General features: G+C 38.3%; 1 long non-coding RNA gene across 2 annotated transcripts; it reads right to left on the bottom strand.

Moving 5' to 3' along the window:
* Window positions 1-22,168: 22,168 nt before the first annotated feature.
* Window positions 22,169-22,958, bottom strand: LOC135295191 (uncharacterized). 2 transcript variants are annotated; one of them, XR_010357213.1, is made up of 3 exons: window positions 22,923-22,958; window positions 22,699-22,744; window positions 22,169-22,499 (listed from the first exon to the last, which is right to left on the bottom strand). It is a non-coding gene; the product is annotated as an uncharacterized LOC135295191 (long non-coding RNA). The 2 variants fall into 2 exon arrangements; XR_010357214.1 differs by having other exon boundaries at window positions 22,886-22,945.
* Window positions 22,959-23,511: the final 553 nt, after the last annotated feature.

Raw genomic sequence — 23,511 nt, 5'->3', positions numbered from 1 at the left:
CAGTTCGTACAGATTAATTGCTTGTCTGTGACTTCATAGACTGTAGCATGTTTGTCACACACCCATATCTCTGCATTTCTTATATTATATAATTTCTTATATTAATATAACAAAACCTAACATGGAGAAGAGAATCATTACCTGGCTGATATAGGTGGATTTACCAGTATCTGAATTGCCTTTTGTCACATCGAGCCCATATTTGTCATTCATGGTACACTGGAAAAATTATTAATGAGGTCTGCCATCTAAAGTCTGTCCCAAAATAAAACATAGTTCAGAAACAGGGTTAGTGGATATTCAATTTCCCCAGAAAAATAGGGAAATGGAGTTGGCATCCCACACATGAGAGAGTCTGTTCTTGCTAATTTTGCTCTTTAAAAAGCTGAATGAAACACAATTTATTTGCTAAGGAAGTCAGCACTTTATTTTATCAAACTTTCACCAGTTTTCCCCATATGATTTCTTATTTGAAAGAATTTGTTACCCCACAACAGTCATAACTAGAGAGTAATTAACTTTTTTTTTTTTCTATTCCTGTGTTGAGCCGGATGGATTTGGGATAATAGATATAATGAGAGTAATCACAGGGCTGTATTTCAGTCTTGAGAGATCTGCTGACAGCAGAAACTGCCAGGATGGCAACACTGCCAAGCTGCCATGAACTGCCACCAAGCCCAGGGCATAAACAAGGTTTGGGCAATTCCTCCCCTGGGGACAATGCTGCTCCCAGAGATTTTCTTCAAGCCAGACACTTCCCCGAGCTGCAGGGGTGAGCTCTGGTGTGAGAAAATGTAACTGCACCTTCTCTTTTTGCTGCACTTTAACTTCCCCGAGGAACAGCAGAGAAAGAATATTTCCTGGAAACCAAGACAACCAATAATATAAATGTCATATCTCAAAAACCAGATAATTTACTTAGAATTTGATATACAATAGTAGCACCAAAAAAATAAATAAAATTATGTAGAAAATAAACTGATAAATAAGCAAACAGTTGCTTGTTAAAAACATGCTTTTCCTTTACATTTCCCCACTTTCCTTCCTGTCCATTAGCCAGAGAAGACATTTTTGAAACTATTTGTTTCAGGTAACAGTGAGTATCACAACAGAGCATAATAAAATGATACCTACATTTGTACATGTAGACCTACAATCAGAATTTTGATTTAAATTTGGTATGATTGCATTTTTGTGTTAGATATTATTTTCTTCTTTCTCTAATTATTTTCTTTCTACACCTGTACTGGTGTATAGGAAAAAACCCAAACTCCAGTTATAAAGTTTCTAAGGTTTCAGCAGAAAATTGATGCCTTGAATGACCACCTTCAGGCATTTCCATTTTTTGGGGTTTTTTTTCAGCATTATATAAAGTGTGACTATTTCCAGAACAGGGTTTTCCCATTTTTCTCTGAAATAACAGTGCTCAGACTTCAACTAGGATCATTGAAAACATTTCAGAACATCTCAGAAGTATGTTTGAAATATGGATAATATGTCTTCTTTTTATATTCTTGTTCTATACAATTAGGGAGATAATGATTTCAATGAGGGAGATTTTGGTTATTTTTAGAAAAGCGACAACTCATTTTGAACTATCACAGTCTTTATTTCTACCAAAAAAATCAGATGAAGATAATACATATTTTTTAGTTCTGGACTAGCATTTTCAAAGCAGTTCTGGACTGGAAATCCCTGCTTTGTGTTTAATTTAATTATGTTAGTCAATTAGACAATATGAAAGAAAAATGTGAATGTCACCAGTCAGGAAAAAAGGGATGTTAGAAAAAAAGGAGATGGTAAGGTCATCAGCTCCTGAGAGACAAAAAGAGAAATTGGTAATTATCAACTATGGAACACTGAGTTGTCAGGAAACAGCTTGGGAAAAACTGCAGTATGCCATAACGCTAATATCTCAATTGACTCAATAGCTTTTAGTATCTTTGGAGGTCATTCAACTTTGAAAGGTATATTTTGTGAATTCCTGCTGCTACAGTGACATCAAGAGTTCCACACAAAATTTTATACAAAGTTCCAGTCAAGAAGGTTATGTCTAGATGAGTTGGTCTTATATCTAGCATCCATTGAAATAAATGGGAAAATTGTCAGTCACCAAAACCAGAGTTAATAATTATTAATGACATTATTTATTGCTACTATTATTGCCGTCACTACTACTATTACTTTTGTTATTCTGTAGATTGTAAGCCATCATTTAGAGAAAAAGAGTCTTTCACTTAGATGGAGTCAAATATTTGGTCTGGAGACATTACTAAGGTGCTTGAAACCACTGAAGGTGCTACAAATGTTCTCAGTGTGAATTTATTAAACAAAAGATGCCTTACAATTATGCATTCAAGTCCATGGTTATGATTGTGCTCTCATTTTAGCTAAACAACACTGTTTAAAAATTATAAAGGAGAATGATTTGCAAACCTTAAGTATGTTACCTCCCACAGTATCTCTAAAATGCAGGTAAATTAGCATTCTCTTTTTTTTTTTTTAATGGAAAACTGAAGCAGAAGAAGTCATTAAAGCTCCTGATTTCACAGAGCTAATGACTGTTTCCACACTTTTTGCTCTAGAGAACTCTTCCCAGGAAGGATTGCAATATTTCACACTGCTCTCATACCTCTCCAGAACTGCAGACTATGGAAGGAACCAGAGCCCAAAGCACCAATCACATCCAATGCCTTTTCATTACATTAGATTTAGTTACCCAAACCTTGCACAAATTCCCTCTCATGCATGCATCTGGAATAGAAGCAAATGCCATGTTGAGGCATTCCACATAACTGCTTTCCTCTCCTGTCACAAGGCAGTGGTTCATACAGGAATAATGGCAGCTGGAAGCCAGCAAGGAGAACTTGAAACACAGACAAACTGAGTCACTAAGGAGGGGTGACTGTTAGCCAACCTCTACATTAGATTAAAATGTACTGAAAACAGTGAGGGTTCTTTTAAAGTGATTGCTTTCAATACCAGACTAAGCTTTCTCAAGTTCAAGCTTAGGTGATGTTGTTTTTCTTTCATCAATTTAGTCAGCTCCCAGGAACTCAACCAGATAAAACCAAAACAACTCAAGTTACAGTTTTTTTGATTACTCTGGGAATAATACAAAACAAAGGTCTGTAGAGTGTCCAAACTATTTTGAAACTGAGGACTTCAAGTTAGTTACTACAACATTTAGAAGATACCCTACAAGATGAATAATCCAATACAGATCTCCTTTCCCAGATTTTGCTGATACTTTAAATTTTCCTGGAGGCTAACATACACCTTTTTCACATAAATCCTCTGCTTTGTTTGTCACCACTGGCAACTCTCTCATCTCCTGTAGTCATCAGTGTCACAAAGTTGGTGCTTTTTTTTTTAACTTCTCCCTTCCTTTCTTTTCCCCTCAGTATTGTCATTAAATCCTGCTGCTATTTCTAATATATCTGAGAAATCCAGTGATTCCTCTCTGTCCCTACAAGCAAAACATGTGTTCCCACTACATTTTGCTTCTTTGCTGCAGCAGAAACATTTCACTTAATAGTGTTGTTGTTAAGCCCAGCTCATATTCATTCCTCTCAGCAAAGGAGCTTGATCCAAACTCATCTTTGTTTTCTCTGCCTCATTCTGCAACTCAGGCTCTGCTGCTTTCTGTGAATTTGACTTTTCAGATGATGTCCATTGTTTTCCACCACACAAGGGAATCCTGCAGGACTTCTTAAACTGTTGATGTCATATTTTCCCTGGTGTGCTTAGTTCTCTGTGTCTTCCATTACTTTGGTGGTCTCTCACCCTTTATGAGAGAAATAAACTAGTTACAAGAGGAAAAAAAGAGGAAGCTGTGATTATGGAGAGACAAAGTCACTGGAAAGAAGAAAAGTTTGATATACATATAAGAGGACACAAATAATAAATATATAAAATAAACAAATTAATAAACAGACAGAAATGCATCCATGAGTAAGTGGGAGAGTCATGCTGGGGTGCATTTTAATTTGGATTCCTGAAACCTGGAGTACCCAGACAATGGCACAGGCTCCTGACAGTAAGAAAATGCCTCTCCCTCATCCCCTCCACATGCCACCCTGCCCCACAGCAGAGTCATCATTAAAGGACCTCCAGCCCCACAGCCATGCCAGGGACTGATCTTCTGCCCAGATTTGCTTCACAGAAGCAGAGAGGCAAACATTTCTCCTGTGCCCTCTGAGCACATTTTAGGAACATGAAAATGTCACATATCCTGTTGCTCAAGGTGCCAGGGGAATTCCATACAGTGAGGCCCATTTGAGGTGCATTTTGCTGGGGATGGCAGCAGGAAAGGAGAGACAAAAGGCCAAACTTTTACAAGAGGCAGAACTGTAAGCTGTGATTCTTTGATTTCAGCACTTCTACAAGGACCCTTTTCTACAACAAAAATAAAACCCAGTGTAAGTTGTTAAGAGGCTGATAAATTCTCTTTTCCAATTTCTTGAGTTTTATAGTTCCCAATAATAATTTGCACGATGTTTGGAGTACATTTCATCTTCAAAATGTTGAATTAATTCTTATTATTTTTCTCTAGGAATACATTCTTTTCATTCCCTCATCTTCAATAAAGCTTTCCATTTCTCTGCTTTTCATTAAGAGTCTTATCTGATTCCTATCGAAGTAAATGGAAAAATAGTGATTATATAAATAAAAAAATAAAGGAATAGTGCTTATATAAATAAAGTACCAATAAAGGAAGATGTACTTGGATTTCTCCTTCTCCTCTGGGATATTTTACATAATTCTTTCCTTTTTCTTTTGATTTTTGTCATCTGTGGTCCCTTAGAAGATTTTTTAATCCTTTGTTTATCTTGTGTCAGTACATAATTTGTTCTACACTCTATACTGTTAATCTCATTCTCCTTTATTTACTTTAGGTATTTTATTACTGTTACTTGTCTGAATATGTCCTGTTTCCTCTCTCTTTTTATATTTCTTCCATTATAGGAGATATTGTGGAAATTGGTCATGTAGGAAAAGCATGATGGTTTTGAGCTCTTTGGGTCAATAAGGTTGGAAAAAAACAAAGTATGCAGGCATGTGAATAAATCTGCTATGCTTCCAAACTATTTAGGAGTAATTTTAAAACTGTTTTTCTGAAAACATGTACCTTTGTGAAACTCAGTGGTGCCAAAAATAAACAACAAGGTAAAAAATTCTAACCAGCATCTCTGAAAAAGGCTGGGGAGAAAAATCAGTACAGTGCCAGTGGTTTTTAGGGGTAATGTGTTGTGTGGGCACTGTTCATTTGCATCGTTGGGTTTTTTCTTTACAAAGTCTATTCTTACATTTCAGCTGTGGTGTCATTGCTCTGTGTTGGCAGTGTAAATGAAAACCCAGCACTGGATTTCTTACATAACAGAAAAAGGTAAAGTCACTTGCAGCAATTTCTGAATAAAAAAAGTCACCTTTTGTGCTAATATGCACAGCCAAACGAGTTTTCCTGATTTGCCTCCCACGTTTTGAGGCCATATGGAATCAGAAGCCGCTTTTAAACAGCTGGAAGTAATGCTCTACTGGTGTACCAAGGGGCAGGATCAAGCCCTTGATATTTGTCTCACATTTATCATATTGCTATTCTGAATCCCACAGGTCATTAAATAGGATAACTCTGTGCCATGATTTCAAAAGACACCAAAAATTCCTTGCATTTCAGTTTTAGAGAGAGGGCTTTTAGAAGTTGATGTACTAAAATACATTTTTTCTTTTTCTTCTGAACATCTAAATGCGTCTGGGATTTTTCCTTTTTCTAGAATTGCAGTTGTGCTTCTTTCTCTCTCAGTAGGTTTGGGTTTTGAGTTTTGATTTGATTTTTTTTTCCTAAGGTAAATGAGCTATTGCCTTAGAGCCTGAGCCAGGTGAGAAGTGAGCAAGGCACCTTTCTATAGGTTCCTCCTACACTGTGATCTGTCAGAATGCTGGACAGAAGCAAGAAAGAATAAGCCAAGAATATGGGGTAAGAGCCACTCTGATATAACAAGCTTCTTCTCAAAAGAAATGTGTAGACAATTTCAAGCAGGCTCTGCACAGGCACCAAATGAAGAGGATGCAAATTAACACCATTCAGACACACAGGTGTGGGGCTGTGCTCCCACTCACCCAGTGGGCTCTGAAAATGGGGCTGGCTCACTGCCCACGCTTTGGGCTGCAGCTAACCTGGGTCCTTGCTGTTGGCACTGAACTCTATAAATAAACTCTATGTGTTCATTAGGTTCTATAGCTGCAGGAAGTTTGGAAATTATAATATTATATATATTATATATATTTTTATATATAAGAGAGATTAGTGATTTTGACTGCATGTGGGAAATTGGAGGGTGGTAGGCCTGTCTGGTCATTAGATGTGAAAATAACAGAAACTCTCAACCGTGACTCAGCATCTCTTAAACACTATGGAAAGCAAAATCCATGTGCACAAACAAAGCAAAATAAGGATTTCATTCAGTGTTTCCTATGGCTGGGCAGGTGTTCAGCCATTCCAGGAGAGCCATCCCATTGCCACACATAATGGTGACTGGGGAAGACAAACTCCATCACTCCAAACATCCCCCCTCCCTCCTTCTTCCCCCCACTTCGTATAATGAACATGATGTCAAATTGTCTGGAATATCTTTTTGGTCACTTGGGGTCACCTGTCCTGGCTGATGATATATTCATAAGAAACCACCTAGCTCACATGTAGCTTACTCTCAATAAATTGTCCCTCTCCAAGATGGGAGGTATCAGAGGAACGGGGTCAAACATGCTGAAACATAAGGGATGGCTCTCACAAGTCAGTTTCTGAATTATTAATATTTTCAGCATGTATTTATTTATTTTAGAGTGCACACCCAAAATATGGCAAGTTCTATGTTTCTTTCCAGAAAGATGTCAGCTTTGTAATTTAGCTATCTAAGGGTACAACAGGAATGGGTGAGAGTTGTATCATCCATCTTGCAGGGCTGCACCAGGGCTGTATTGCCAGGTCAGGAGAATTGTAATTTTTCCCCTGCTTTCCCTCACCTTTGACTGAGAGTTAACATCTCTTCTTCCCTTTAGATAATTGTTACAGTATTAGTAATTATTTCAGCTACTCTGATCGCTAATGAAGACAGCAGAGAGTACTGTAAATTCCATTTAAGTATCCAAGTCATGCCAACTACTCTCTAGCACAGCTCTCATCAAGAGGCACAGGGAAAGTTTCTACAGCACACTTCTACTCCATTAGCACTGAGGGGAGACTAAGTTCAAGGGCAGCTCTTTGTATTCCTTATGCTATTCTGTGAATGTTTTTGTAAAAGCTGCTGAGCTTGTTTGGTCTCTAAAGCCTATTTGCCTTTTTGCTCTGTTTTGGCAACTTGAGGGAATATAAAGAAGCTCAAAGCATATGTGTGCCAAAATATCTAGCAGTCATTTCTGTGAGAAAAGAGCTGAAAGTAAAATTTACACTGATGGTGAGTTGCAGCAACACCACTTACAGTACCTGAGGTGTTCATCTCATTTCATTTGCTGCAGAATTGCAGATCAGAGAGGCTGAAGTAGATACAGTGTGAAATTAATGTCATTTATCTTTAAATGTCGGGATAATGTTACACTTGATGTCTCCATTTTTATATATTGTGCTATACCACCTACATTTTTAACATTTCTTTAACCCGGGTTATTAGATTGTTTAGAGAAAGTGAACAAGGATATGGAAAGAGAAGATCTCTTCAGGAATACAGACACAATCAAAATTATGGAGGCAGTACTATAATCTCCCCACTCACTCCTATGGACACTTCTGCTACAGCAGATTATGTCCAAACTTTTTTATTCTATTTCTTCCTTCTTCCTTCTTTTCCCCTTTTGCTCAGAACAGCATGCTAACAGCAAACCTGTACCATGAGCAACTTCTTCCTTCCCTGCTTTCTTTTTTTAATGCCATTTGATTTGATAATTCCATATTGGCTTCCTTTAGTACTTTACACTCTTCTATAATGAGCTAATTAAAGATATACGAGATCTCTTTATTGAGGCATATGCAGGCTGTTCTTTTTGCGTTACTTTTTTGTTTCTGCTGTGAGTCAGACCTTTCTTTCCTCCCACAGTCTCCTCTTACTGGGTGGGAAGGTGTTTTTTTTTGAGATGGAGGTCAGAGAAGGTTATTCCGAAGCTCATTCCCCCACTTGTCTTCTGGCACTGTTCTAAAAGGTTCCCCATGTTCCCTGGGATTTTTTTTTTTTTTTTTTTGCTTTGTCAAATAAAGTACACCAACAGCACTTCATTGCTTAGTTCAGCTGCCTTGCTTACCAAAAATGAGAAACCCTCAGCTGAGCATGAGTCTGCTGTATTTGCTTTCCGGAGGAGCAGAAATGGGATCTCTACCTCCTTTCCCACAATTAACACCAGTACTAGTTATTTGTTCCTCCTGCAAAGATGTACCATGTGTGTTGTAGCTTTCCCCAGGTGTTATCTCCCATTCATATAAAAAAAATCTCACTGGTAAACTCTGTTGGTATGGAGTGGCAGATGCTTGAGGCCAGACTTTTAACTTGAAAGCAGAGGTTTTGTGGTGTACTGCTACATGAACTAATTTTTTTCCCTGTGTTGACTAGTATATTCTCTTAAAGTGAACTGGAAACCTTGGGAATCCAGGTTTTTGAAGCTTCCTGGTGAGATGCAAGGAAAGCTCAGATCTTTTCTGGGATATGAACAGTATGCTGGTGGGTGTCCTTCTCAAGTTTCAGTCTGAAGGGAAGATCCAAGCTTTGTGAAGTGCAACATTTCAATCCACAGTCAGCAGGAGACCAAGCTGTGATCTCCATTTGGGCCTTTAATTTTTCTGTATCTTTTCTGGGTCTGGAGACATTAGAGTAGACCATGCAGCTCCATTGTGCTAGGGTAGTTTGAAAATTATGCTGAACTCTGCCTAAGCAGACAAAATTGGTCAGCGTGCTCTTGGGATCCAGCTGTAAGCTGTCAGTTCCTGGTGGCACAGTAACTATTAATGGCAAGTAGAAGGACAGTACGCTGGCCAGCACATAAAAATGGAGATGCAGTGTCTTCCAGGGATGTCTCCTTGTGGGACACACAACATCTTTTTTGCACACATCCTGTCACTAAGACAGGACAAGTCAGGGAATGTCGAGCTACCTATTCCCTTCTTGAACAACACATTTGTGAGGATTAAGGGAACATTTAGATTTGTCCATTTCCCTTCCCTCCACCTTCTCTTAAAGCAAAAGGTCCCTCACTCAAACTTCCATATTCTTTCTTTGATTGAAGCCACTTGGCAGAGTTATTTAGAAAAGAAAAGCAGTGTTTGAACAAATATTCTGCTCATCCCTTTGTCTCATGCACCACAGAATGTTGTCTTTATCATCAACAGGAAGGTACTGTCACCCGTACACTAGTGTGTGATGAGCAAACTAATCAGCCTATACCTATTCTCTTCCAGTAAAACAAAATAAAGCCATTCTCTGTTCCCTACTTTCAGTATTTTACTTGTAGCTGGAACTGTCAATGATTGCAGCTATCCTAAAAACATCTTCCTTATTCATTCCTGAGGCAGCCATAGAGATGTGTGTTCTGAATCCCCAGTACACTTTATATCTTCTCTGCACACCTGCAGAAGGACCTTTTTGCCCCAGTAGCCTGAGTACTATAATGTCTTTATATATATTGGTAGAATAGCAAGAGTTTTATTATGTACCATATCAGCAGTTCTGAGATAAGAGAAGAAATGAGAAAATATGAAAAATAGTAGACCTTTACATCTGTTAATACTGGTTTCCTAGGTTACCTTAATCCCCTATTACATATGGACAGCCAGCATGGTAGTCAGAGGAGAATTGCCGAAAACAAGTAATTTCACTGGGGAAATAATTTTTTCTGTCACAAATCAAAACTAGGGAATTTTTAAATCTCAGTGTCAGTAAAAATGGCATTGCAAGCCACTGCACTGATTATCCTACCATGATTTCCACATTTCATTTTATTATTTCACTAACCAAAACAATTAAACACAGTATTTACTTGTACAAGGCAGTACAGGAAATTCTATGAAAATTTCATAAGCATGTTTGCTAGATTTGAGAGGTAAATTAATTCAAGAGGAGATGTAAAAATTATAGAAGTTTTAAACTAGTGTAACATAATTAAATCCGACACTTTGTGCAAGAGATTATGCTGAGAGGTAATATAGCAATTTGTGATCAAGTGACTTGTACATTCCTAGTGTTGATTTTTATGCTGTCACTTAATTTAATCCCCATTTAGTTCCCAGACTGCGACAAAATACAGTACTCTTCTAGTTATGTTTATACACATTATTATGCCTCTGGCATTACACATTATTATGTCTCTGACATTATGTATAAATCATGTACAGGACTACCAACCTGTTAAAATTTTCCTGCCGTAAAAATGGGGCTGAATTAGTGATAAAGATGAGAAATCTCCAGTTCCATTTTGCAGCAGCTTCAAGGATTCTGTTGTCGTGCTGTGGCAACTGGGACAGGGTACCCATTAAGTTTTCTTTTCCTAGGGTTAATGCATTAAAGCAAGCATATAAAAGGATATAAAAGGATGGAGCTGCCTATGCCTTACCTCACCCAGAGACAGCTGAGCTAGCTATAAACACAAGAGTATGGGCTGTAAAAATAGGGTACCTTCAGCAACACACACCTTAAGGAAATCCCAAATTGTGGCAATGAGGTTGTTTCTGGTACTTGAGCTAGGCTAATATAAAGCTGATGACACTGAAGAATAGACATAGGCTTTTGGGGCTTCTTGCTGTAATCATGTTTCCAGAGCTTCACAGGTGGTTTCTGAATGTTCTTCTGTTATGCTGGAGATTATTTAGTGGCCTTTTTTTTTTTTTTGCCCCTAAACTTGGAATTTTCATTTGTATAAAATATCTAACTCAAAAAAGCTGATTCTATTCTCACTTATATTTTTTCCCGTTTATATATAAATATACATATATATATATAAAAAAATGTTGATATATTTAATTGCTGATAGATATTGACATACCTGTTTATGTATATATAAAGTCTTTAAAAGGAATCAAGTTACACATCACCATCTGTTCAGGTCAGATCTTTTGTAGAAAATGTATCCTTTCCCTGACCCTTATTTGTCAAAGAGAGTATGCCCAATGTGCTTATTGAAATGTTTGCTTCTGACATACACTGATAACATAGCTGTTCTGAGAAATGGGGGTTTACAGGTCTGATCTGAAATACATAAAATAATATAGCTCTAGATATGCTGACTGTAAAAGGCTATTTCAAGGAGTGACAGCTCTTTAAATTCTGCCCCATCTCTGAAGTTCTCTAGAGAACTGGCTGTTACTAAGAACATCATATAATATCTCCAGTAAGCAAAAAAATCTGGGCTTTGCTGACCAGCAGGCTGAGTTACAGAGTATACATGACTAACATGCACACAACCAAAAAGTAACTCTCAGTTAATCCTTAGATTTACTTTTCAAAAAGAAAATAAATAATGATGATTTAAACTGTTTTTCTGAGGCAAAAGCATTGGTACAACCCATCAAGTAGAAACCTTAAATTTCACCTTAAAGATCTTTGTGAAATTCAGCTTTTTGCCCTGAAGCTATGAAGACATCAAGTTGGATTCATCTTTACATTAAGTTATGCTAGTATAATTGCATCTCTTCCAGTGGATTTGCATAAATGCAAATCAGGCCCTATTTTACATGAAAGTAAAGAGATTTTTCAAGTTCTTTAAGGCATTATCTCTTCCCCTTCAATGAGTTAATTCTCCTCTTACCATTTTAGCCATAAATTGTGGGAATAAAGCAAGGTGAAATGTGATAAGTTATCATTTAGAGTCTCATGTTTCATTTTTCCATCTATATTTATAACTCCTGAGAGTCATCTTAAGGATTAGAGAATACAAAAAGAAGCTCAAGCAAGTTTTACGGTCTCTCACATGACAATGCCAAACACTAGCATTTTTTCAATGCTTTTGCTATAAATACCAATTTTTCTCTTCTTGACAAAGATCCACTCCATTCTCATTCAAAAGCTTTTTTGTGAATCCCAACAAAGCTACAGAAATTATTTCATTTGCAATGAAAAGTAAGAAACAAGCGTAATTCACACCATTTATAGTACTACTAGGGACATTCTCTTCACCTTTACCTCAGCAAAGCAAGTAATTATCAACAGAAGGACTTGACTGTAGCATTCATGAGATGGTGCTAGCACCAGAATCCTTTCAGAGATTGGTTTTCCTGAATCTTTCATCTTGTTTTATTTTGCTTTTGATAGTAATGTGATGACTGAACTCACTCTTTATTAAAACCCAATAATACAATTTCTATAGGCACAAACTATCCTAGAAAGATTTGAGATAAGTCTGTAGAATTTCATCCTACATATTACCCACAAGTTCAGGATCCCTGCTATGTAGAGCTGATATTCCTCTTTTTCCCAGGAAGTTGGGTCCCTGAGCCTGGGGCTCTCTTCAGCTGCTGCCATGTGCTGGCAGCAATATCACCTTCTTTCATACTGTGTCCTGAAATGAAAACTCAAAATCTCTTATTCACTTTCTCTTGCAATCATGTAAGCCACACTATGCATTTAATAACAAATGTGTGTATTTAAAGTGGATATAACTTATGATTTTTAGGTAGACTTTTCACAATCCACTGCTAGAGAAGCTCAAGCCTTCATGTGCTACAGCTGAGTTTAAGGAGTGGATAATCTTATGAGCAATGTTTGCAGTTACACATAGTAAGCTGGATAATCAAAATTCATGTGACGGAGGATAAAGTAAATCACATTGGGTTCAAACAAGAATTTATAAGCCATGGAACATATTGCAAAACATGACCAGGTGCATTATATAATTTTAAATATCGCGTTTTGCTTAAATATCAGTCAGTGATCATTGGCAAAGCATGAAACAGTATTCATCTGACCAAGCTCAACATTCTGCTCTGAGAATTGAGCTCTCAGCCAGCTTTAATTATACCCTACTTTGGATAAAATCCAGTGACAGGGTGTAAGAGCAACAATAAAAGGTATTTAGGAAAAGACACATAAGAGCAAATTGTTGCAATGCACATGACTCCTCTAATTCATAGGCATTGTTAGTGTGGGCAACATCATTAAATAGCTTATCACAATCTAAAACATTCTCTGAAGGCAGATGGTCTAAAATTGCGTGATTTTATTTAGGTTTTGATTTACATACTGATCTGAAAGGACTTTATTTTATTTCATTTTGCATGAAAATGAAAAAGTTAGTTACATTCTTGTACAGATACGTTCATATGCTTAATTATCTCAGTAGGATATGTTTTATTAATGCACATGTTTGTCTTTGAACATATTTTAGTTTGCATTTGCGACAAGAAGTTTCAGTCTTTCTTCTGCACTACTTCCTGTCCCACCAACATCACTTTGGTTGGAAACAAAAGGATATTTTGTTTCTTCTTGACTTTAACGAGTGTTTCCGAACCAAGTTTACTGTCAGGGTCCTGTGTGCACTAATGCTTCTTGATGGCCCTGACCAGCATCACGAGAGTCCTCCTCTCACAAACCCTCATCCTCCTTGCCCAGGACTCCCCAGTTCAGACCTCTCCTGGTGCTGTCCTGAGCAGAGTTCCTGCCAGCCCAGGCCCTTGTCAGACCCTGACTCACCTGTCCTGGTCACCATTCCCAGCACCTCTGGTGAGATGGGCCACTACAGAAGGTCCCTGTCCCACTCCCCTGCCACTGCCTGTCCCACCAATTCTGCATCCTGATAGTCACTAAGACATGGACATTTTTAACAGTTAAATTGTTCATTAAGGAAGTTACACGTGTGATGATCATTTCCCAAAAAAGTCTTTGGGCAGCTCCAGCACTCAATGACAATTGTCTGACCATGAGCTCATTTGTGTTGAAGACTGGGGCTGGGATTTACACCCTGATTTTTTCTGTAATGCAAATTTGAACCCATCTAAATTGAGAGGTTATTTTTGTATCAGGATGCAGAGTAACTAAATGACAGCTCCTCTCAAACTCAAGAAATACTTCAGTGTTTAGGCAGAAAGGGCCAAAGGGACCCTAAAGCCTCCCTGTGAAGGTGGATCTTTCATCTGTCCTTCCTTCAGTGACAAGGAATCTGGATGAGCACAAAATCCCAGACATCCTGGTCCAACCCTAGAAAGAGAACCAGGGCAATGTCTCAGTGAGACATTGTCTGATAGTGCCACAGAGTGTCCCTCTGGCCAGGAGAATGTTAGAGACTTCATCTCAGCTTGGGATGGTGACTTCCAAGCCAGAGGAGATGCCCTCATTTTGAGAGCTTACACTTGGCCTTTCTTGTAGAATCACACACCCTCTGCCTCCACACAGCCACAAGCTCACTATGTCCTGAAGCAGTGCCTAAAGGTGACATCAAGAAATATTTCTCCTCTAAAATTTGGACAAAGCCATCCCATTTCCAAAGATAAAGAGAAGGCATTCCTGGCCTCTACAGGATAATGCTGAGGATGGGAAGCACATCTGCAATTCAAATGTTAGAGGAAGATGTCCAGCTGTCCTGTTTGATGAGATGATCTCTTTTTTGTAGTCAGGTGTCCTGATGTTTTGATGAGTTTTTTACAGGCTGCCATTTGCCTTGCCTGGTGGCTTTAGGATAAATATTTTAAATTGTCCATTTCATAATGCAGATGTGAGGTGTTCCTGATTACCCTGAAGAAGCTTGCTGAGCAATTTTATTTTAACGTTGGAAAAAATGAGCTGGAAATTATCTTGGCATCATACCAAAATCTATAGAATTAAAAAGCAGGTTGATTGGGTTTTATGTGTGTACTCAGACTGGGAGTGTTTCAATGACAGTTTTGCTTTGTTTCACCTGCTCTTTCTTCTGCACTTCTTTGCAAGTGGTTTTGAAGAAATGAGCCTTATTTGGTCTCCTGGTCATGTGCTTGTCAGTTTATTATCACTTTTCAGTACAACACAGATAAACCCTAATGTGATAATTTAATGAAATTTTAATTGCTTAACTTTTGTTTTGGTAGCTTTAGACTTAAATAGAATATAAATAGTTTTGGGAAGTCACTTGGATATCAGGAAACACAAATAAACTCAGCAGTCACAATATAATTAATTTTACTTGAAAAAATGTGTTTGGGGTGAACAGAGTTGGAATTGTTTCCTATTGCTTCCCTTAAAGAAAAAAGAAATCAGCAGCTGTTATACCCTGGAGGGTAAGTGAACTTGCTCAGGAAACAAATGGTTCTAGATGCTGCCAAGTGTGGCAGAAAAATAAAATTCTCAGCAAGGAGTAAATCAAGCAGGTCTCAAGGTCAAATTCTTCTGGTATAAGGCCAAGCTTTTGTACAGAGAGCCTTTTGACCATCAGCAAGACAAAACTGATATAGAGGTAGAACCATGTTTAGGATACTTCTCACTGCTTTTCCAATTACCTTACAAGTTAGTATTAGTTTTCTCTGCTCAGAAACCTCATCATTCCAGTTTAAGCATAAAAGAAAATGTCTTGCTGGAACTTAAAGTAGCTCTCTGTATGGGAAAGATTTGCATGAACTGATCTCAAAGTGCTAGGTCCTAGAACAAGACAAAGATTTCCCTGCATCAGGAGGATGGTGAAAGACCTCAGTCTAAAACTGAAAGTGCAGACCTAAGCATACTAATTCTGTATGCTGTGCAAGAATTTGGGGTGATTCGGTTTTTGAAACTCACTTCTCTCCTAAATGTTGCTTCAACTGTCATTTAGCTATTTTTGCATCAACTATACCCCTGGGAGAGAAGTATATTGAGACATTTTAACTTTTCAGATTTAAACTGTGAGAATGCAGAAGATATGCCACAGAAATCTGGAAAAAAGAAAAAAAAACAAAACTATTTAGAATATATTTTCCTGCCTTTTAAGATGACAATCTCAACCTACTTTTCCATAGGTCAGGAAGAACAAACACAACAGGCACATGGAGAAGCTAAATAAAATTTTGAAAAGTAGCATCCTGGTATAGATCATTTTGTCAGAACTGCTGGGAGAACTAGGATAACTTCTCTGTTCAGTCCAACAGATTTGCACTTGGATTTTTCAGCTCTGGACTTGGTCAGTATACTGCTGAAGATGCTCCTCCCTGACTGGGAAATGCTAGAGGCAGGTTTTCCTGCCAATCACCTGCAGCCTCAATTGCTGCTCATCCAGCAATATTAGAACCTGTAACATGGATTTATGTGGCTTGTCTCACAAAAACTCAGATTCTCAGTCCAGAGGCAGTTATAAGATTAAGTTTTTAAAGGAAAAATTACTATAAGAGGCGTGCTGGTTTGCCTGCCCTGCCTGCTATAAGATCATAAATCAGTGTACTGAGTTGTAATTCTGTCATTCACATCCTTTGGGAAATCCAGCCGCCAACATCATGCAAAATCTGAGATCATCATGAATGTGTCAACTGGGAGATGGTGCAACTAGTCTTGCTGTCAATTAGAAATAACTTCTGACTCAATTGTAACATAGCAATTATATTTCAGTCCACTCCCTGGCATTACACCACACCTGTTTCCACCTCCAAGATACCCACAGGGGAATAATAATTTTGAAACCCATCATTTATAACAAACTACAGGAGGAGGTATGCCTTAGGATCTCAGCATGCAAGCTGTTTTCACTGTAGTCAAACCCTGCAGGAGATCTGTCCTGGAGCTTGCTTTGAGCAGGGTGCTGGGATTAGATGATCTGCTGAGGTCCCTTCCAACTTGGATGCACTCTGTGATTTTGTGAGGCATGGACTGGTGTCATGGACATTCAGTCAGGGCTGAGCTGTGCTGCACTGCCCTGGCATCAGTCATCCCTGATGGATCCCTGCCACTCACCAGCTGACTCCTCAGCCACCACCATGTTCTGCTCCACCTTCATTTCTCTTCAAAAATACTTCTGGGAGCCCACTGACCTTCTGAAGGTCTTCACAGATTGGTTAACTTGTTTTTGCTTTGACACTGGGACAAAGAAGCATTCCCTGACAAGATCAGTAAAGCTGTGTGGCAGTGGCTGCTGGTATCAAAGCTTGCTCAATCTGTTTCATGAACTGCAGCTCTCGCTGGCTTTCCTGAGCAGCATGAGTCTGCAGGGCTGGGGAATATAAACCAGAGGAATTTCTGTTGTGTTCTGTCCTTTAGGTCTATTTCATTTTTCCCACATTTACAAACAAATAGGATAATTTGCTAGGCTTTAATTGTTTTTCTTGTGCAAGTACCCCACAGTGCTGTGTGCAGGGCACACAGAGGTTGGAGCTGGTCCTCTGGATCACTACAATCAGCTGCAAGGAAAGGCAACCAGGGCACCTCTTCCCCAAACTCCACAGCTCAAATCATCAGTACAAACCAGGTCACCCTACAGCTTGACAAATATTAGAAGGGTTGGTTACCTCTGCAACTTCATTCTAATCTAAATCAATAAATATAAATGATATTTTCTTCCTCCCAGGGGGAAATGTGACTTGTTCAACAATTCTGCTGTGGCTATATTTCATGTTTTTGAGGTGTCTAGAAAATGCTTCTCACAATAACCACAGAATAGAAGATAATAATATATTGGCTTGTGAAATGGGAGAGGAGTTAGATTTTTCTAATTTAAAAGATTTAAAGATTTAAAAACAAGGACAAAGAAAAATTTTAGACAACAATGATCAACTTTTTGCAAACAAACTTGAATTTTCTGCAGCATTGCTCAAAGAAAAACAATTTCTCTTCCATGAATACTTCTGAATTAATTTAAAAAAATTAACTTCTAGGCAAAAAGCTAAAGATTTTATGACTTTCATTAATGAAGTTAACAACAATACATGTAGAAGAAGTTAACTTTTTTTATCAGTTTAAAACAAAAGAAATGAAGTTCCAAGCGAAGGTTGAAAATAAATTTCAAGATAATATTGATGCAGATAAAGGATAAATAGATGTATTAAAATATTTGGATACACTGCATGAGGCTCATAAAAACATGAAAGCACAAACTGAATTTTCATTGGCAGGGATAAGAACTACTGCATAATTAAAAATGTTGCTTTCACCTATGAATTCTTTATGAAGAGATGAAAAGTTCTGGTTTAGCATTAGAATTATTAATATTGTTATCATAAACCAATATTTTTCGATATTTTTCCTAATAAATATTTTATTCTGCTTTTTCAAAATCTCTGATTTTAAGAAGAGATACACTCTTCAAAGGAACACCAGAACTGAGAAGGCTCAGTCCTACAGCTGGAGAGTATTTATATAATTGTAACATTCTGTAAGCAATTCAGTAGTGTTACCTAAAAAAGTTGTTGAAAGTGCTTTCCAAGACTCCTATTTCATTACTCCTATTGTTTCCAGTACTTACCACTTCAGATAGTTGGACAGATATTTAGATAGATATAAATATAGATGTAGTTATGGATATAGATATAGGTAGATATAGATTATATAGATAGATATAGATATAGATTATATAGATATAGATTATATAGATATAGATAGATATAGATATACATAGATATAAATATAGATATAGTTATGGATACAGATATGGGTAGATATATATATATAGTTGATATATAGATAGAAAGCTGTCTTGACTCTGATAAAGCAAAGGTAATTCATTCATTTAGCCTAAAATATTTAGTATATTAAACCTGTGTACTCCCTATATGTCATCAAGTGTAAAGATGTGGAAGGCTGAGCATTTAGGAAGTCATGGTATGAACCAGCTACAAGCACTGGTTATGTTCTGCAGAAGACAATGTGATCTAATGTTGAATATTTAGAATTATTAGACATGTAATTTTTTTGGCTCATAAAGAATTTGGAATAAGCGCAAGGCAAGCACAATTCATTTTTTGATTGGCATGGTTCCTTGTGTCTTCTATCTGATCCAAGAATAATTTTCACTCCAAGGCTTTCTATTTTATTCCTTTTTTCCTCAAAGTGACACAGTCCCATGTCTTCATCATCCCGAGCTATGAGAATACTTTTTTTTTAGTTGTTTTGTTGTATGTGTTAAAATTATTTGTATCATTAATTTATCTTTTAAAAAATTGAAAGTAAAACTTCTATAAAGTATCTGCATGTTAAACTTACCTGTTGTAAGCTAAAAACCATGCTGATAATACAAACACGCAGACACATCGACAAGATACAGCTTTTACTGTATTAACATTGAATTTAACTTTATTAATGTCAAAGAAAACCTTTATTAACAAGTAAAGATCAACACTTACCAATCAATAAAAGCCAAGTAACCACCACTGCACAATAACAGAGAAACACCACAAATTGATGGGAACCTACCAATTATTGTCAGAGAAAAAAAGTCCGTGGGAAATAGTTAAGTAATTAGAAGCAACTTAAAGAAGATAAGCATTTTATGGTGCAGTTTCTTTTCAGCCAGGGAATTCAACATTAAGTATTTACTGAACCCCTCACAAGCTGAGGAAATGCTGAAACTGGGCTGAGTATTTGGGGCCTGGCACTGTGGGGACCTAAAGTGGAGGTGGATCTTAGGGGCTGCTGGAGGCAAGTGCTGCTCAATTTTCATCTGAAAGAGTTACTGACCATTTCCTATGGAGACCCCTGTACACAGGGATACCAAAACATTTCCAGAGCTCCATGAAAAGTCCATCATCACAGTATTGATTCCTGACTATGTCTGAGGTGTGCCAGAGCAGAGAGAAACCAATAATGAGCTGCAGCCAGCAGAGAAATCCACATGAGCTGCTGCAAGACTCCCTCTGTCTGGGAACTGCAGGGAAGACCCAGAATAATGGTTTTGGCAATGACAGAGGCAGCTCCTTCCTAGATTTTATCTTTCCCAAGGTCATTTATTCTTTTCTCATTTATGACTTCCTGTCTGGGCATGTTGTACAATCAAGAGCAATCACTGGGCTCCCAGGAAAAATTAAAAATAGAATGAGATGTCACTGCCAGCAGAGCAGTTTGTCAAGCCTGCAGATGGGTTTTGAGGAGCTCTTGGGAAAGATACTCAAGCAGGGAAAGAAGGTTATTAGCTGTATGAACCAAGCAGCAAAATCCACTCTAAAATGCCATTCTTTTGCCATAAATATCCACCAGAATCCATGCCCTCAATGCTTTTCTATTATTTCTGTCTGGTATTTATGATCTCCAGCCTGCATAGATCATCATTTCACCATGAGAAGCAATTCTGAAAGGAAGGGTAAAACAAAGGAAATCCACGTGACTCTCACAGAGTATTCTTCACAGTAAGCAGAGCTTCATGTCTGCGAGGACCACAGAGCTGCCTGTGTCCATTCTGGATGTTTGCCTGCAATCCATGAGTCTCCTGTCAGGGGCAGCATGGCCAGAGCAGGTAGCAAAGTGTCCCAAGGGACAGACTGGGACCTTCCCCAGCAGCCTTGTCCCTCTGTGAGGATCAGAGCTGAGCCAGGTGTGGTGAGGGGGCACACCAAGAACCTCCCACATACCAGCACACACAGGAGTTCAAAACCACTTTGGGAGCCAACACAAATGACCATGTGCTACCCAGAGAGTAGAAATGTGTTTGGAAGGGAAAAATGAAGCAGGAAGAAAGACATTCTCAGTATCTCTGAGTGTTCTGCTCACTGCCCTGTCCCTGAGGCAATGTCCTTGCAGCACCAAGAGGACAGTGGGTCAGAAGCTGCTGGGGAGGAGGCTCTCGCACTAAACTGTGCACTGCAGCAGCTGAGCCAAGAGAGCCCTGGCAGAGCAGGACTGCCCAAAAGCACTGCTGGGTGCTGGGAGCAGATGTCTGACACAGCTTGTACAGGGTGATTTATAAAGGGAAGAGAGGAGCCCTGTGACAAAGAGCCTATTGCAAAGGGAGAAACACGTGGAGATGCTGCTGTCAGTACTATGGTAGAGCAGTGATTCACCTGGCAGTTTTTCAGATATACTGCTGCTACTTTCATGTTCAGAGAAAGTTTTCTGTATTTCCTATTAGAACTGAGAGCTTATGAATAGAAATGTGCTGTCTATGAATGCAAGGCACACAGTAAACAAAGTTTAGTGAATTCAGAAACACCACGTAGAAGGATCAAGAAAGTTATACAGTTATGTTTATATTTTTAATAAGTATCTCAGCTATTTAAGCCCACCCCATTGCTGTCTGCCATATCTCACTGCAGGCTCCTTTAACTTGCTAAAAAAAATGGTTTTGCTGAAGTCTTCCACAATATCTAGAGGAGAAGTGATGCCATGGCCCACTGAGCTGTATATACACTATGTGTGGAAGGTAGAGGACTACAGCTGACTGGACTTTGTCAACACAGGGATCAGAAAGTTCAGTCAGACCACACATGTACCACTAGCACACAGCTTCACAACAGAAGAAAGTTCAGTAAATGCCACTGGTCAAGTTGTGTCTCTGGGTCTCATCCCTCTTGCCTAAAATACTGAATGGATGCAGAAGTTACAGCCACTGAAATAAGGGCAGAGATTTAACTTTGGCACAGAATAGGCTCATTAAGTATATTTCACCCATGTTTCTAACATTGTTAATCTTTTTTAAAGTGCTGTGAAATTTGAAGGCACACATAAAAAAATTCTGCTGAAAACATATCCATTAACATAGACCACAATGGCATCTCTAAAGCTTTTGCATCGTTTCAGCAGTACTGTTTATCACATGTATATGCTAGGCAATTTATTTTTCAACCATAGGTAGTTAAGGGATAATAAAACAGGAGTCATCTTTACAAGGTAACAATCCAGTTGCAGATCCCAAATGCAGCACCCACAAAAACTTGGCTGATTTCTATCAGTATTGTATTAGATAACTGTGAAATGGCATTAATTTCACCTTTCCTTGCTTCTCCCACTGCTCATGGCACTTCCTCATGCTGAGTTCAGATGCAGAGCTGAGTAATTCGGAAAATACCCAAGGGTCGAGTACTGTGTCAGCTTGAGAACAGAAGGGGTAATATTGCTAATGCTTGATATTTTCTAAATTGTCAACACTGAACAATGAAAAGGGGAATAAAATAATTGATTGCATTTTGGCAGAATAACAATAAACTTAAAGGTGCAGGAAACTTAGGAAATTATTTTGAGGATCTGAACACAGCTGGTGACCAGACTGAGATGTGTCAAAGAAAGGCTGTGAAGAAAGCCACACTGCCAGCCTCTGTACAGCAGGACTGGGAATACTTTCTCACTTTCTTTTTCTATTGCTGTGAAGTAGTACATTTGGTAGGCTAGATTAAGTAATAGCAACCCAAGAGTTGTAATTAACATCTGTTGATGATGCTCCCTGGAGACAGTAACCATTTAAGTGTTTAACTAAGGAGTAGAGGCTTTAAGGTGCTTCAGAATACCTGTTGGAAAGAAGAGAAATGCTGCATGAGCAACCTCTGTGATTGCCTGATCTTCCTTATTGCTCTGCTTCCCACATGTCCTGCTGATGTTCCCAGGGTGTTTTCTTATCCAGACCTGAGCCTTTCAAGTAGACAAGCATGCTACATCTCAGGACTAAGTGGATCACAGAACCTTCTGGCAGGATGGATTCAGAAAAAACACAATTTTATTAATCCCATTTAATACATTTATTACTGCCATTTAATAATGGGAGTATTTATGGTAGTAAATGTTGCACATATTCATAACCTTTAGAATGAAAACCCAGATTCAGAGACAGCTATTCCAAGGCAATTGCAGAAAATTTACAGCTTGTCTGCTGTACTCAGCTTACCTCTGTAGGTTGCAAAAGCTGTCACCTTAAAGTACAGAAGATACCACTGTTAAGAGAGTAAGAGGGCAGAATGTTTTGTTACTGTTATGAATGAAGTCATCAATCCTTTAGTTGAACTAAAAATAAAGGGATGGTTTAGAAAATTCCCTCCAGAGCGATTATTGTGTCATCAGTTAGAGCAACACACATTGTTCAGAGCCAAAGGCAGAGGACAAGAAGCTCACCAGCTTCAGGAGATGAGTAGAGGCCATGGACTGATGATGCAACAATTCAGCATTCAGCAAAGACAACCCAACAATGGGACTCCAGACACCTTGAGTTTCATTAACATCAGTGCAGGTTCTGAAATCTCAGAGGCAGACTCTCAGATGTGCTAGTCCCACGTAACTCCCTTCTGTGTCTCAAAATCTCACATTGTCACTTCACTATTTTTATGTTATATTTATGTTATTTGTTCTTTGCATAGCTTTACTCATCAGTTTTCCTTTGGTAGTGAAATTACTACAGCTTTCCATCTGATTTTCCCTTTGCTGTCTGCAGTGGGTTTTTGGTTTAAAAAATAATGCATCTGTTGCCCTGGTAAAAGTTACGTAATTCTCCATTTACCCGTACAGTTTTGTTCACTCTTTTATGTTTTCCTGCTCATCAGTATGCACACCATCTGTGCCTCTACTACAATGTTCTAACATGGCCTCCAGACTTAATGGTTTTAAAGTTTTATTACTTTGCCCTTCAGTCTCGTGTGGATAATTTTGCTCACTGTTTTAAAAATCTGCCCTTTCAAACATTGTTCTTAGCATGTCACCCATTGAG

This window comes from Passer domesticus, chromosome 2 (genome assembly GCF_036417665.1).
Source record: "Passer domesticus isolate bPasDom1 chromosome 2, bPasDom1.hap1, whole genome shotgun sequence".
Classification (NCBI taxonomy): domain Eukaryota; kingdom Metazoa; phylum Chordata; class Aves; order Passeriformes; family Passeridae; genus Passer; species Passer domesticus.
The sequence above is the reverse complement of the archived record's forward strand: the minus strand, read 5'-3'. Positions and strand labels throughout refer to the sequence as shown.